General features: G+C 41.3%; 1 protein-coding gene and 1 pseudogene across 3 annotated transcripts in view; both read left to right on the forward strand.

The window, feature by feature from the left end:
- Positions 1–12,278, forward strand: part of ARHGEF4 (Rho guanine nucleotide exchange factor 4) — a 296,513-nt gene that overhangs the window by 26,361 nt on the left and 257,874 nt on the right. The window lies entirely within an intron of this gene.
- Positions 7,840–7,935, forward strand: LOC122482309 (annotated as a pseudogene).

Raw genomic sequence — 12,278 nt, forward strand, 5'->3', positions numbered from 1 at the left:
AGGGGCAGGCTTAGCTCGCTTCTCCTTAGGTGATCCACTTCAGGAGGGGCCCTGTGGCAGCGGGAGGGAGTCAGATCCGCTGCCAGAGGTTTGGCTCCGCAGAAGTGCAGAGTTGGGTGTTAGTGCGGAGCGAGCAAGTTCCCTGGCAGGAACTGGTTCTCTTTGGGATTTTGGCTGGGGGATGGGCAGGGGAGATGGCGCTGGCGAGCGCCTTTGTTCCCCACCAAACTGAGCTCTGTCATCCGGGGGCTCAGCAGCTCTCCCTCCCTTTGTCCTCCAGCCTTCCCGCTTTCTGAGCTGAGCTGTTAACTTATGACCTCCCAGATGCTAAGTCACGCTTGCTGTCGGAACACAGTCCGTCAGGCCCCTCCGCTTTTGCAAGCCAGACTCGGGGGCTCTGCTTGGCCGGCGAGCCGCCCCTCCGCCCCGGCTCCCTCCCGCCAGTCCGTGGAGCACTCAGCGCCTGGCCGCCCTTTCTACCCTCTTCCGTGGACCTCTCGTCTGCGCTTGGCTCCAGCGACTCCGTTCTGCTAATCCTCTGGCGGTTTTCTGGGTTATTTAGGCAGGTGTAGGTGGAATCTAAGTGATCAGCAGGACGTGCCGTGAGCCCAGCGTCCTCCTACGCCGCCATCTTCCCTCCTTTTTTCCCCTTAATAAATATTTTAAAAGGTGGGGAGGTATAAGTGACAGCAGCTGCATTAAATGCCTTCCATTTGATGGCACAGACATGAAATGGCTTTGTGTTCTGGGAGTGGAACCAGTCAACTGGCCAGCATTTCTTGAACATCTCTGTCATGTGTGGAACTCAAACAGTGCTGTAAAATACCGAAGTTGTGTTCCTTGTCCTCACAGGAGGAGCTTGTTTTTAAACAAGGGTTTGATTAGGAAATTTATCACCACAATTTAAGATTTTGAAGAATTCAGAGAGGGTTAGCATAGTCATAAAGAGGCATCTCAAAAGAGGAAAATGTTTGCACTGGGCCTTTAGAGATAGGTTGGCTTTGGGTAGATGGTGGGGGTTTAGATAATTGTTTTCAAGTGCTCCTTCCTTGTACAACCCTCGCAGGTGCCTTCTGAGGCAACTCACATGCTGTTGGGCAGCTCTAATTGCTGGAAAGTCTTTCCTTGTGTTAAGTAGAATCTTTCTCCTGCTGATAATACTGCCTTACCATTTATAATGCAGTTATTATTGCAAGACTGTGCTGAGCCTCAGAAATAGTATCTCAAGTAATTCTTCCCATATGGGATAGGTGATGTCATAATCTTCCTCATCATTATCATTATTTTCCAGATGAAAAAAATCTGGCCCTTCAGTATTACATGAGCTGCCCACAATCACAGTCCCAGATCTCTTCTCCCCATGTGCACCTGTAGTTCTGTCACTAGTGGATGTTCTTTCTTTCCTCTAATCCACACAGAACACGTCTAATTTCTCTTCCATGTGATAGTTAATAAAGGTAAAGATCTTTATCTTTTTCCTGCCTTTTAAGCCATTTTCCCCCCTTTGAGTTAAACAAACTCAGTTGCTTAATCATTCTTTATTTAGCATGGTTTTGAGCTTCTTTCCCATCTTATTCACCATTCTGTGATCAAATCTGTCAGTCTTTTACTGAAGCATGGGCCTCAGAACTGAGATTAGTCTATTATGGCCTGACTAGCCCAGGAGCATATGGTACTGACCTCATTCTTCTCCTGTACTAACTGTGTTTTTGATGCATCCTAACATAACCTTAGCTCTTTGGGCAGCCACATTCCTTTGTGGATTAAAATCCCTGCCAAGTTAGGTCCAGGGACCTGAACAGGGAAACCTTTTTAGAGCTGAATAAAAACACTGGGCCTGCTGTAGGATCTGGATGAGGTTTGGACCCACCAACAGCAGGATGGCCTCATTCCACCTAGAACCAGCCTTATACACAAAGAGGTGGCCATTCACATGGTACTCAACAAAATAACTCCTACTGTCTCTCTTCCTAGAGCCACATTATTCTGGTGTCTGATACTTTTATTCTAGAATCCATTTCCCTGCCTTTTTCAGCTTCTAGTGACTGCCTAGATTCCTTGGCCTATGGTCTGCTCTACCTTCATAAGCATCACTTCATCTATGCTTTCAGCATCATATGGTCTCCTCCTCTGATCCTTCTTCATCCCCTTGAGAAGGTCCATGATGATTACAGTGGGCCCACCTGGATAATCCAAGGTGGTCTTCCCATCTCAACATCCTGAATATAATCATATCTTCAAAGTCCCTTTTGCCATAAAAGGTGACATTCACAGGTCCTGAATATTAGGAAATGAATGCCATGGGTGTTATTATTCAGCCTACACAGAGTTTTGTTGGAGAGGATGATGTGATAAACTGTCTAATTCATGATTTAGAAAGACCGGTCTGGCGACAGAGTGGGAAGAATAAGGCTGGAGGCCTGAGAAGTACTTTGGAAGCTGCCAGTAATGAGAGCATACAACTGGATCAGTGACAATGGGACAGAGAAGAGGATATATCTAGAGCACTCAGGAGGTATAACCCACAGGACTTGGAGCCAGCTAGGATGTGGGATGAATGAGAGAAGAGGTCTAGAAGGGCTCACTCAGGGTTTCTGCACTCATCAGATGGGCTGATGATGGTATCAGATGGCTGATTGGTGAGTAGGGAGTACAGAAGGGGCAGAGAGAGATGGTTTGTTTGGAACCTGACTTTGAGGTGTCTATGAGGTAAGCAATGAGACCTGGTAGGCAGTTAGGTCTGTGGGTCTGGAGAGGAAGGTGGTGACAGCCGCTTGGTGTGCTGAGCACACAGACAGCACTTGAAGCCACAGTAGACCAGATGCCCCAGGACTGTCTAGAATTAGAGCACAGAAGCTGCCTGAGGGAGTGGGGGTGGGGACAATGGCTTCCACAGTTAGGGAGAAATATGGGTGTGGGAGGAAGCCAGAGAGGCAGGGGGAGCACCGGCAGAGGATGTTCTGTGTTGGAACAGAAAGTTGATGCATTTGCACTCAAACAGAGCCCTTCCTCCCCAGAGGAATGGCCACTTCTTATCAAGTGAAACCTTGCAGGAAAAGTGTAGAAATGGTTCTGTGTTTTGCTTGTTAACCTTGAGGGCCAGAGGCTCTGGCTGGGAACTGGGTTGGTTCTTGGACATTAGGTGCACGCACACATAGAAGGAGCTCAGTGAGTCCCTCTCACTGGAACTAGTCATGGCTAAGAGGACCTGTTTTGCTCTCAGGCTTGCCCTGGCAACAACTGAAAAGCTCTATTATTTGCCTTTCTGGGCACATTCACTGAAGAGGCTCAAGGTTTTGAGTCTCCTGCCTCTGAGAACAATATTCATCCTCTTCCGTCATTCCACTACAAGGGCACAGTGGAGAAATACTTCTGCAGGAGAGATCACTGGCCTTTGAGACTGTTTCTTCTATATGTGTTGCTGCCTTTCCTTTGTTCATGTTCCTTCCCAGCCCTGGGAAGAAAGAGGAGATAAGAGGATGGGACAGGTGAATGTTGGCAAAATGTGTAAGGACAGGCCTAATGGAAGAGGTGAGACTTAACATGTCCCCTGGGAATAGGATAGGCCTTTTGGTAGAACTGGATAGTCAAGAAGGGGTATATTTCAGATGGAGGGATGGGCATGTTAAGATGGAAAAGCAGAAGTGGGCACGAAGTGTAGAGGGGTGGGCCCAGAGATTGATTCAGCCAGAGGGCATATATCTCCTGGCCATGAGCTGCTGTGACACTGACCTAGAGAGGAAGCAGAAAAGGGGCTCTCTGACCTTGCTCCTTCCTCTAGTACAGAGCATTGCTTCATGTTTGAATGGTCCTTATTTTCCTGCATCCATTCCCAGGTAAGCCTTTCAGAATTGCGTGTATTGAGGTGAGCGAAAGAAAATTAAACAAGCTCCCAAAGTCATGGCAGTCAGGGTTAGTTCCAAGATGGAAACTGAGGGGGAGGGAACTATTTGAGTGCTACTTACGTGTGCGGTGTCTAAATACAGGTTGTCATTTGGGGCACCTGGATAGCTGAGTCTTAAGCGATCGACTTCAGCTCAGGTCATGATCTCATGGTCCGTGGGTTTGAGCCCCATGTCAGGCTCTGTGCTGACAGCTCGGAGCCTAGAGCCTGCTTCAGATTTGGTGACTCCCTCTCTTTCTGCTCCTCTCCCACTTGTTCTCTGTCTCTGTCTCTCAAAAATGAATACATGTTAAAAAATTTTTAAAAATGCAGGTTGTCATTTAATTGTCATTTTTCCTAGGACAAGTGCTGTCAGCCTTACTTTGTAAATAAGGAACAGAGATTCTGAAGTACCAGGTCCTAGGTAACACTGTAGTAAGCATTAGGATAGGGGTGGGGGTTTCCTAGAAGCAGGTCTGCAGCCGTGGAATGTCAAAGGAAGAGCAACTCCAAAGACATTACCATATAATAGTCACTTCAGTTTACTGACAGAAGACCTTGGTTCATAAAGAGGCCCAAGGGACCCAGCCTGCGGATGAGAGAGCTGTGGTGTGGGTCAGCTGTCTGAGCTCTACACTGGCCTTGGACAAGGGACTTTTCTAAACCTCAGCTCCTATACTCAGAGCTTTGAAATCCCCACTAATGTGCAGATACTTTGAGAAGTCTTTAAGAAAAAACTCAATTTAACCTTAAGGCATTTTCCATAATTACCTAATTGTCAATCTCGTCATTTGTTTTCCAAATCCTATGGACCCTGCCTCAGGATATGCTTCATGCCAGCAATCTGGGAAACTCAGGTCTACTCCCCCAGATCCTGGGAAGACCCTCCAACTTCTTGTTAGAAATCAAAGAAGTTGGGACCACCTGGATGACTCAGTTGGTTAAGCATCCGACTTCGACTCAGATCATGATCTTGCAGCCCGTGAGTTTGAGCCCCACATCGGACTCTGTGCTGACAGCTCAGAACCTGGAATCTGCTTTAAATTCTGTGTCTCCCTCTCTCTCTTCCCTCTCCCCCCACTCATGCTCTGTCTCTCTTTGTCTCTCAAAAACTAATAAACTTAAAAAAAAAATCAAACAACTTGACTCACTCCCTTACAGTTCTCCCACCACTGGAGCAAGAAAAAGGGAGAGACCTTATCTCCCTGGCTTTGATGTTAATTCTTCCTTCACAATCCACAAAACATGCTGGGCGTAGCAACTGGTGAAATGTGGTTTCAGATCTTGGTGCATCACCTGTCAGCTGTTCACCTTAGGTGAGTACTTAACCTGGCAGAGCACAAACTGCATATCTGTAAAATTGAGCGATGGTGCCTTGCAAGGCTGCTCTGCTCTGCTAGGCAGTGCACCTAGTGGGAAGGGAACTGCTATTCTTTTCTCTGGAGGGAATAGGCTTAGCTTTCTAAAAATGACTTCAAGCTTATTTCAAGTTGTTTACCTTGTTGGTAAGGGTTAATGGATCTTTCTTTGCTGATTATCAAAATGCAGAGCCTAGTCTTCAGGGAGAAACTGGGGCGGGTATGTGGAGAAATGCCAGCCTTGTACCAGGCACACCCCAGTTTGTAAGCCTTGCTTTCAAAGACTTCTGCAGTCTAGAACTTGCCCTAGAAGCTAAAAATGGTTTTGTACTAAAACTAGGAGTGTGTGATTGACAGCAGATGAAATTTTGAAATTGAGATTGTCTTAGGAAACCTGGCACTATTGACCTCTGTACCCACAAGCTCCTCTGTCCTAAAGCAAAATCCCTCTTGTTCCCCCACCCAAGCCTCTTGTCAGCAGAAATTACTCCAGAATTTGGCTCCTCCTATTTCCCAGCTTTCCTCTTTGAGCTACTTTGAGCTGAATTATACCAATTGTGTGTCCCTTCCCCATGACCACTGGGTACAGTTGCAGTCTTACTGCTGGAAAACTCTTTTGTCTAATGTTTGCAAAGTTCTTAAAGGGGTTTCTAAAGGAGTCACTGAGAAAGGAGACTGTCTTTCTGCCAGTTCCTTACAAGAGGGAAGAATTTCCCTGTTGTTTTGGGATTATGGATTACAAGAAGATACAAAGGAGTAGAGGAGGAAGAATGGGCTGGGATATCAGTGCCATATGTGTAAAATGGGAGCACCAGTACCTCACAGGGCCATGGTGCAATTTGATGGGATGGGGTCAGGCCTTCATGGTAGCCCACCTTCAAAGAGCAGGGGCCACCTCTGTTAGGCTGCCCAGGAGCACCTCCTGGCCTGCAGCTGTGCAACAAATGTTGCTGGTACCATGTCCATATACTCACCCATTGCCACTCATCCACACACTCAGTGTTAGCTTGTAGAACATGCTTTTAAAGGCTCCAAAGACTGCAAAGCTCCAAGTCTGACAACTAATACAGGGCTAACTGTGGACACTAATTTTCTTTTATTGCCTTTCTTAATCTTCAGAGGGATGGGCACACACAGGCTTGGAGCCAAACTGCCTGGGTTTAAATCCTGACTCACCACTTCCTAGCTTATGTGACCACGACCTAGTTACTTGATTTCTCTCTCTGTGCCCCATTTTCATCTTCTGTAAAATGAGGATATAGTACCTACCTCATATGGCCGTCATGAGACTCGTGTAAGGTATAGGTTCAATAAATATTATTGTCATTTCTCTAATTTTATGAAAGAAGAAAAGAAGACTCAGAGATTGACACTATTACCATAGCTACTCGTGGCAGAACTAACTAGGACATGTGTCTGATTCAGTTATAGTCCTCCCTAGTATGCCAGCTCTTTCATGGTCAAAGAAATGAATCCCAACTGGTAGGAGATCAAAAACCATATAGAGTAACACTGGGAAGTGTGTGTGTGACAGCAGGTGGGTAAGAGTGCTCCGGGGGTGCAATTTGGTTCAGCGGTACACAGCCTTGGATTTCCAGGAAATAACTCCCAGTTCCCTGGATAACCTGCATTGATCAAGGCCCTTTGCAATGAAATGACAACTATTTTGGGTTCCTTACTGCCCCCTGGTGGTAACAGATCACATGGGGCTCTTTCCCTAACAGATGAAAGCAGGAGGCTATTTTGAAATTGGCTTTCCAGATTAATGAAGAATTTTGAACTTTTTGTTTCTCTGTTTTAGCCTTCCTGGCACCTTTGGCCCAACAGCATAAATTAGTTCCTGTTTTTTTCCCTTTATGAATTAATGAATAGCTTACTAACTGTTTGACCCCAGCAAGCTACCAGCCTTTTAGGGATCTCCCCATCTGTAAAACCAGCATCTCAGTCTCACTCAGACACCCCATGATCAATTCCATTCTGTTCGTTTTTATTTTCAGCAAACCACAAGGTGGCAGTACAAGAGTGGGTTCCCCTGTTTTCTCCCCAAGTGGTGGGAGAAAGAAGAATTGTTGTGCATGCAGCATAGAGCTAAAAGTTAGTCTTCTACCCCAGGTCATGGCTACCCAGGACATGGTTAGGCTCAACACTCAGGCATGAGTCCTCAGTGTGATTTGCCTCTGTGTGTGCCTTCTCTTTCTTTTATGGCAAATAGAGACAAAATTTGCTCAAACTTCCTTAAAGGGCACCCTGAGGATTCACAGTAGCTAGTGAGTAGGGATAAGATTTTTTAAACAATTAAGTTAAATTTGGGGAGGGGGAAAGTTATTATGGATTCACATACAAGTTATAAGAAATAATACAGAGGGCTTCCATGTACTTTTCACCCAATTTCTCCCAATGACAGCATCTTGTAAAACTAAAGCACAATATCACAACCAGGGTGTTGACATTGATACCATCAAGACATGTAGTACTTCCATTACTACAGGGATCTCTCCTGTTGCTTTTTTTATAGCCACACCATGCCCCCTCTTTAACCAATGACAGCTACTAATCTGTTCTCCATCTCTATAATTTTGTCATTTCAAGAATATTATAGTGCTCACTTCGGCAGCACATATACTAAAATTGGAATGATCAGAGATTAGCATGTGCAAAAATGATACATAAATTCCTGAAGTGCTCCATATTTTTTAAAAAAGAATATTATATATGTTGCCATTTGTAACAACATGGATGGAGCTAGAGAGTATTATGCCAAGTGAAATAAGTCAGTAAAAGAAAGGCAAATATCATATGATTTCATTCTTATGTGGAATTTAAGAAACAAAAGCAAAGGGAAGGGGGGGGCAAACCAAGAAACAGACTGTTAGCTGTAGAGGACAAACTGATGGTTACCAGAGGGGAGTTGCGGGGGGGGGGATGTGTTAAATAGGAGATGGGGATTAAGGAGTGCACTCATGATAAGCACTAGGGGTTGTAAGGAAGTGTTGAATCACTCACTGTATTGTATACCTGAAACTAATATTACACTGTATGTTAATTAACTGGAATTTAAGTAAAAACTTAAAAAATTAAAGAATATTATATAAATAGATTCATACAGTATGTAACACTTAGGTTTGGATTTTTTTCTCTTAGCATAATTCTCTGCAGATTCATCCAAGCTGTGTATATACCAATGGCTGTTGTTCCATTGGATGGATGTACCAGTTTGTGTAACTATTTACTTGTTGAAGGACATCTGGGCCATTTCTAGTTTTGATCTATTATGAATATTAAGCTATTTTGAATTTGAGCTATTATGAATAAAGTTGCTATGGGCATGCATTACAGGTTTTTGTATAAAGGTAAGTTTTACTTTCTCTGGGATAAAGGCCCAGAAGTGCAATTGCTGGATTGTATGATAGTTTGTATTTTTTGATGAATGGTTCCATTTCCTCTAAGTTGTCAAATTTATATATATAGAATTATTTGTAGTATTCTTATCCTTTTGATACTGGCAGGGTCTCCTGTTTCATTTCTGATAACAGTAATTTGTACCTTCTTTTTTCTTTGTCAGTCTGGCTAGAGCTTGGTCAATTTTACTGACTTTTTAAAGGACTAGCTCTTTCACTTTATTGATTTTTCTCTATTGTTTTTGTTTTCCACTTCATTGATTTCTGCTGTTTATTATTTATTTCCTTCTATCTTAGACTTATTATTATTATATTTATTATATTTATATGTAATTTATATTTATATTATTATTATTTATTTCCTTCTGTTTTACACTTGTTTTGCTCTTCTTGAACTAAGTTCTTGAGATGGAATTTAGGTTATAGATTGAGACTTATTTTTTCCCTAATGTGTGCACTTAGTGCTATAAGTTTCCCTCTGAGCATGGCTTTAGCTGTGTTCCACCATTTTCTATATGTTGCATTTTCATTTTCATTTAGTTATTTTTTTTACATCTTCCTTGAAACTTATTCTTTGACCATGGATTATTTAGACATGTGTTCATTTGTTTCTAAGTCTTTGGATTGTTGTGTTCTTTCTATTACTGATGTCTGGTTTGATTTTGTTATGGTCAGACAACATATTCTATATGATTTCAGGTTTTTTTTAATGTACTGAGGTTTGTTATATAGCCAGAATGTGATCTAACTTGATGTATGTTTTGTACACTCTAGAAAAGAACTGCTGTTGTTGGGAAAAGTATTCTGTAAATTTTTATCAGATTCTACTGGTTGATGGCATTGTAGAGCTTTTTGCTATCCTTGCTGATTTTCCATCTAGTTGTTCTCAGTTGTTGACAGAGGGTTGAACTTTTCTACTATATTGCATATCTGTATATTTCTTCCTTCAGTTGTGTCAGTATTTGCTTCACATATTGTTCATTTGTGCATATACATTTAGGACTGCTATGTCTTCTTTTGGGATTGGCTCTTTAATCATTATGTAATGTCTCTTTCTGTCTCTGGTCATTTTCTTTTTTCTGAAGTCTAGTTTTTTTTTGTTATAAAATAGTCTTTCTTGCTTTCTTCTTACCAGTGTTTGCATGATGTATCTTTTTCCATTTGTCTGTTTTCAACCTATCTTACAGGTGTATTTGGAGAAAATTTCTTGCAGACAGGAGACATATGTATCATGCTTTTTAATCCACTCTGTCAATCTCTGTCTTTGTATTTCTATAATTAGATGATTTACATTTAATGTAAATATTGATATAGTAGGGGTAAGTCTTCCATCATTAAATTTTTTTCTGTTTGTCCTCCCCCTTTTCTCTATTTTCTTTTTCCACTCTTTCTATGAGTTACTTGGGCATTTGGGGGTTTAATTTTTTATATACTTAATCTTTTTTTTAGCAATTTTAGGTTTATATAAAAACTGAACAGAAAGTACAGAGAGCTCACATATTTTTTCTTACCATCACTCACTGATTGTTTCTCTAGTTATTAACATCGTGAATTGATGTGGTACATTTGTTACATTGATGCGCCGATACTAACACATTATTATTAACTAAATTCTATATGTAATTAGGCTTCACTCCATGTGTTGTACAGTTTTGGGGCATTTTGAAACTTGCATAATATCATCTACTCACTATTACAATATTATACAACATAGTTTCACTGCCTGAAAAATCCCCTGTGCTCCACTTCTCTCCTACAACTGCTAACAACTACTGATCTTTTCATGTCTCTATAGCTTTGCTTTTTCCAGAATATCCCATAGTTGGAATCCTTTTATAACTGGCTTCTTTCACTTAGCAATATACATTTTTGTTTCCTCCATATCTTTTGTGACTTGATAGCTCATATCTTTTTATCACTGAATAATATTCCTTTATCTTGATAAACTACATATGGTTTATCCATCTACCAGTTGTATAACATCTTGGCTTTTGGGTTTGGGAAATTTTGAATAAAGCCCCTTATAAAAATTCATCTGCAGCTTTTTTGGGATATAACTTTTCAGATCGTTTGGATAAATACCACTGAGTGTAATTACCAGATTGTAAGATAAGAGTCTGTTTAGTTTTGCAGGAAACTGCCAAACTGTCTTCCAAAAGTAGCTGTACTATTTGAGACAGGAATGAATGAGAGTTCCTGTTTTTCCACATCCTTGTCAACATTGGTGTTGTCAGTGTTTTGGATTTTAGCCATTCTGATAGATGTGTAGTGATATCTCATAGTTGTCATAAGTTGCAACTCTCTAATGACATATGTTGAGCATCTTTTCATCACTTATCATCTGTATATCTTCTTGGTGAGGTATCCTTCAGATCTTTGTTCTACTTTTTAATCAGATTATTTGTTTTCTTATTGTTGATATCTCAGTGCTTTTTGTATATTTTGAATTTTAAGTCCTTTACCAAGTATGTGTTTTGCAAATATTTTCTACCAGTCTATAGCTTGCTGTCTTATTCTCTTAATAGTGTTTTTTACAGAGCAGAAGTTTTTCAATTTAATGAAATCCAGCTCATCAGTTTCTTCTTTCCTCGATTGTGCTTTAAGTGTCATACCTAAAAACTCATTGCCAAACCCAGGGTGACCTAGATTTTCTCCTATGTTATCTTGTAGAAGTTTTATAATTTTGTATTTTACACTTGAGTCTATGACCCATTTTTAGTTTTTTTTTTTCAAAGATGGGAGGCCAGTGTCTAGATTAATTTTTTGTGTGTATGAATGTCCAGTTATTCTAGAACTATTTCTACAACTATAGTCTATGGTGTTGACTTTTGCTCCTTTGTCAAAGATCAGGTGACTATATTTATGTGCGTTTATTTCTAAGCTGTCTATTCTGTTCCATTGACTGATCTATTTCTTTCTTTTTTTTTTTTAACAAATACCACACTGTTTTAATTATTGTAGCTTTGAAGTAAATTAATACCGTAGATAAATACCTTAACTATATGGTCTTGAAAAGTAGCTATAATTTGAATAATAGCTATATGGTCTTAAAGTCGGGTAGTTTTGGGTCTCTGAATTTATTCCTCTTTAATATTGTGCTGGCTAATCCAGGCCTTTTGTCTTTCCATATGAACTTTAGACCCAGTTTATATACCTTTCCACATAAACTTTAGAATCAGAAACAATTTAGAATCAGAACACAAAGTATCCTACTGGGATTTTTATTGGAATGGCATAGCATATATATATCAAGTTGGGAAGAACTTAGTCTTAACAATACTGAGTTTTCTTTTTTTTTTTTTAATTTTTTTTATCGTTTATTTATTTATTTTTTTTTTTTAATTTTTTTTCAACGTTTATTTATTTTTGGGACAGAGAGAGACAGAGCATGAACGGGGGAGGGGCAGAGAGAGAGGGAGACACAGAATCGGAAACAGGCTCCAAGCTCCGAGCCATCAGCCCAGAGCCCGACGTGGGGCTCGAACTCCCGGACCGCGAGATCGTGACCTGGCTGAAGTCGGACGCTCAACCGACTGCGCCACCCAGGCGCCCCAATCGTTTATTTATTTTTGAGACAGAGAGAGACAGAGCATGAACGGGGGAGGGTCAGAGAGAGGGAGACACAGAATCTGAAACAGG

Source organism: Prionailurus bengalensis, chromosome C1 (assembly GCF_016509475.1).
Source record: "Prionailurus bengalensis isolate Pbe53 chromosome C1, Fcat_Pben_1.1_paternal_pri, whole genome shotgun sequence".
Lineage (NCBI taxonomy): Eukaryota > Metazoa > Chordata > Mammalia > Carnivora > Felidae > Prionailurus > Prionailurus bengalensis.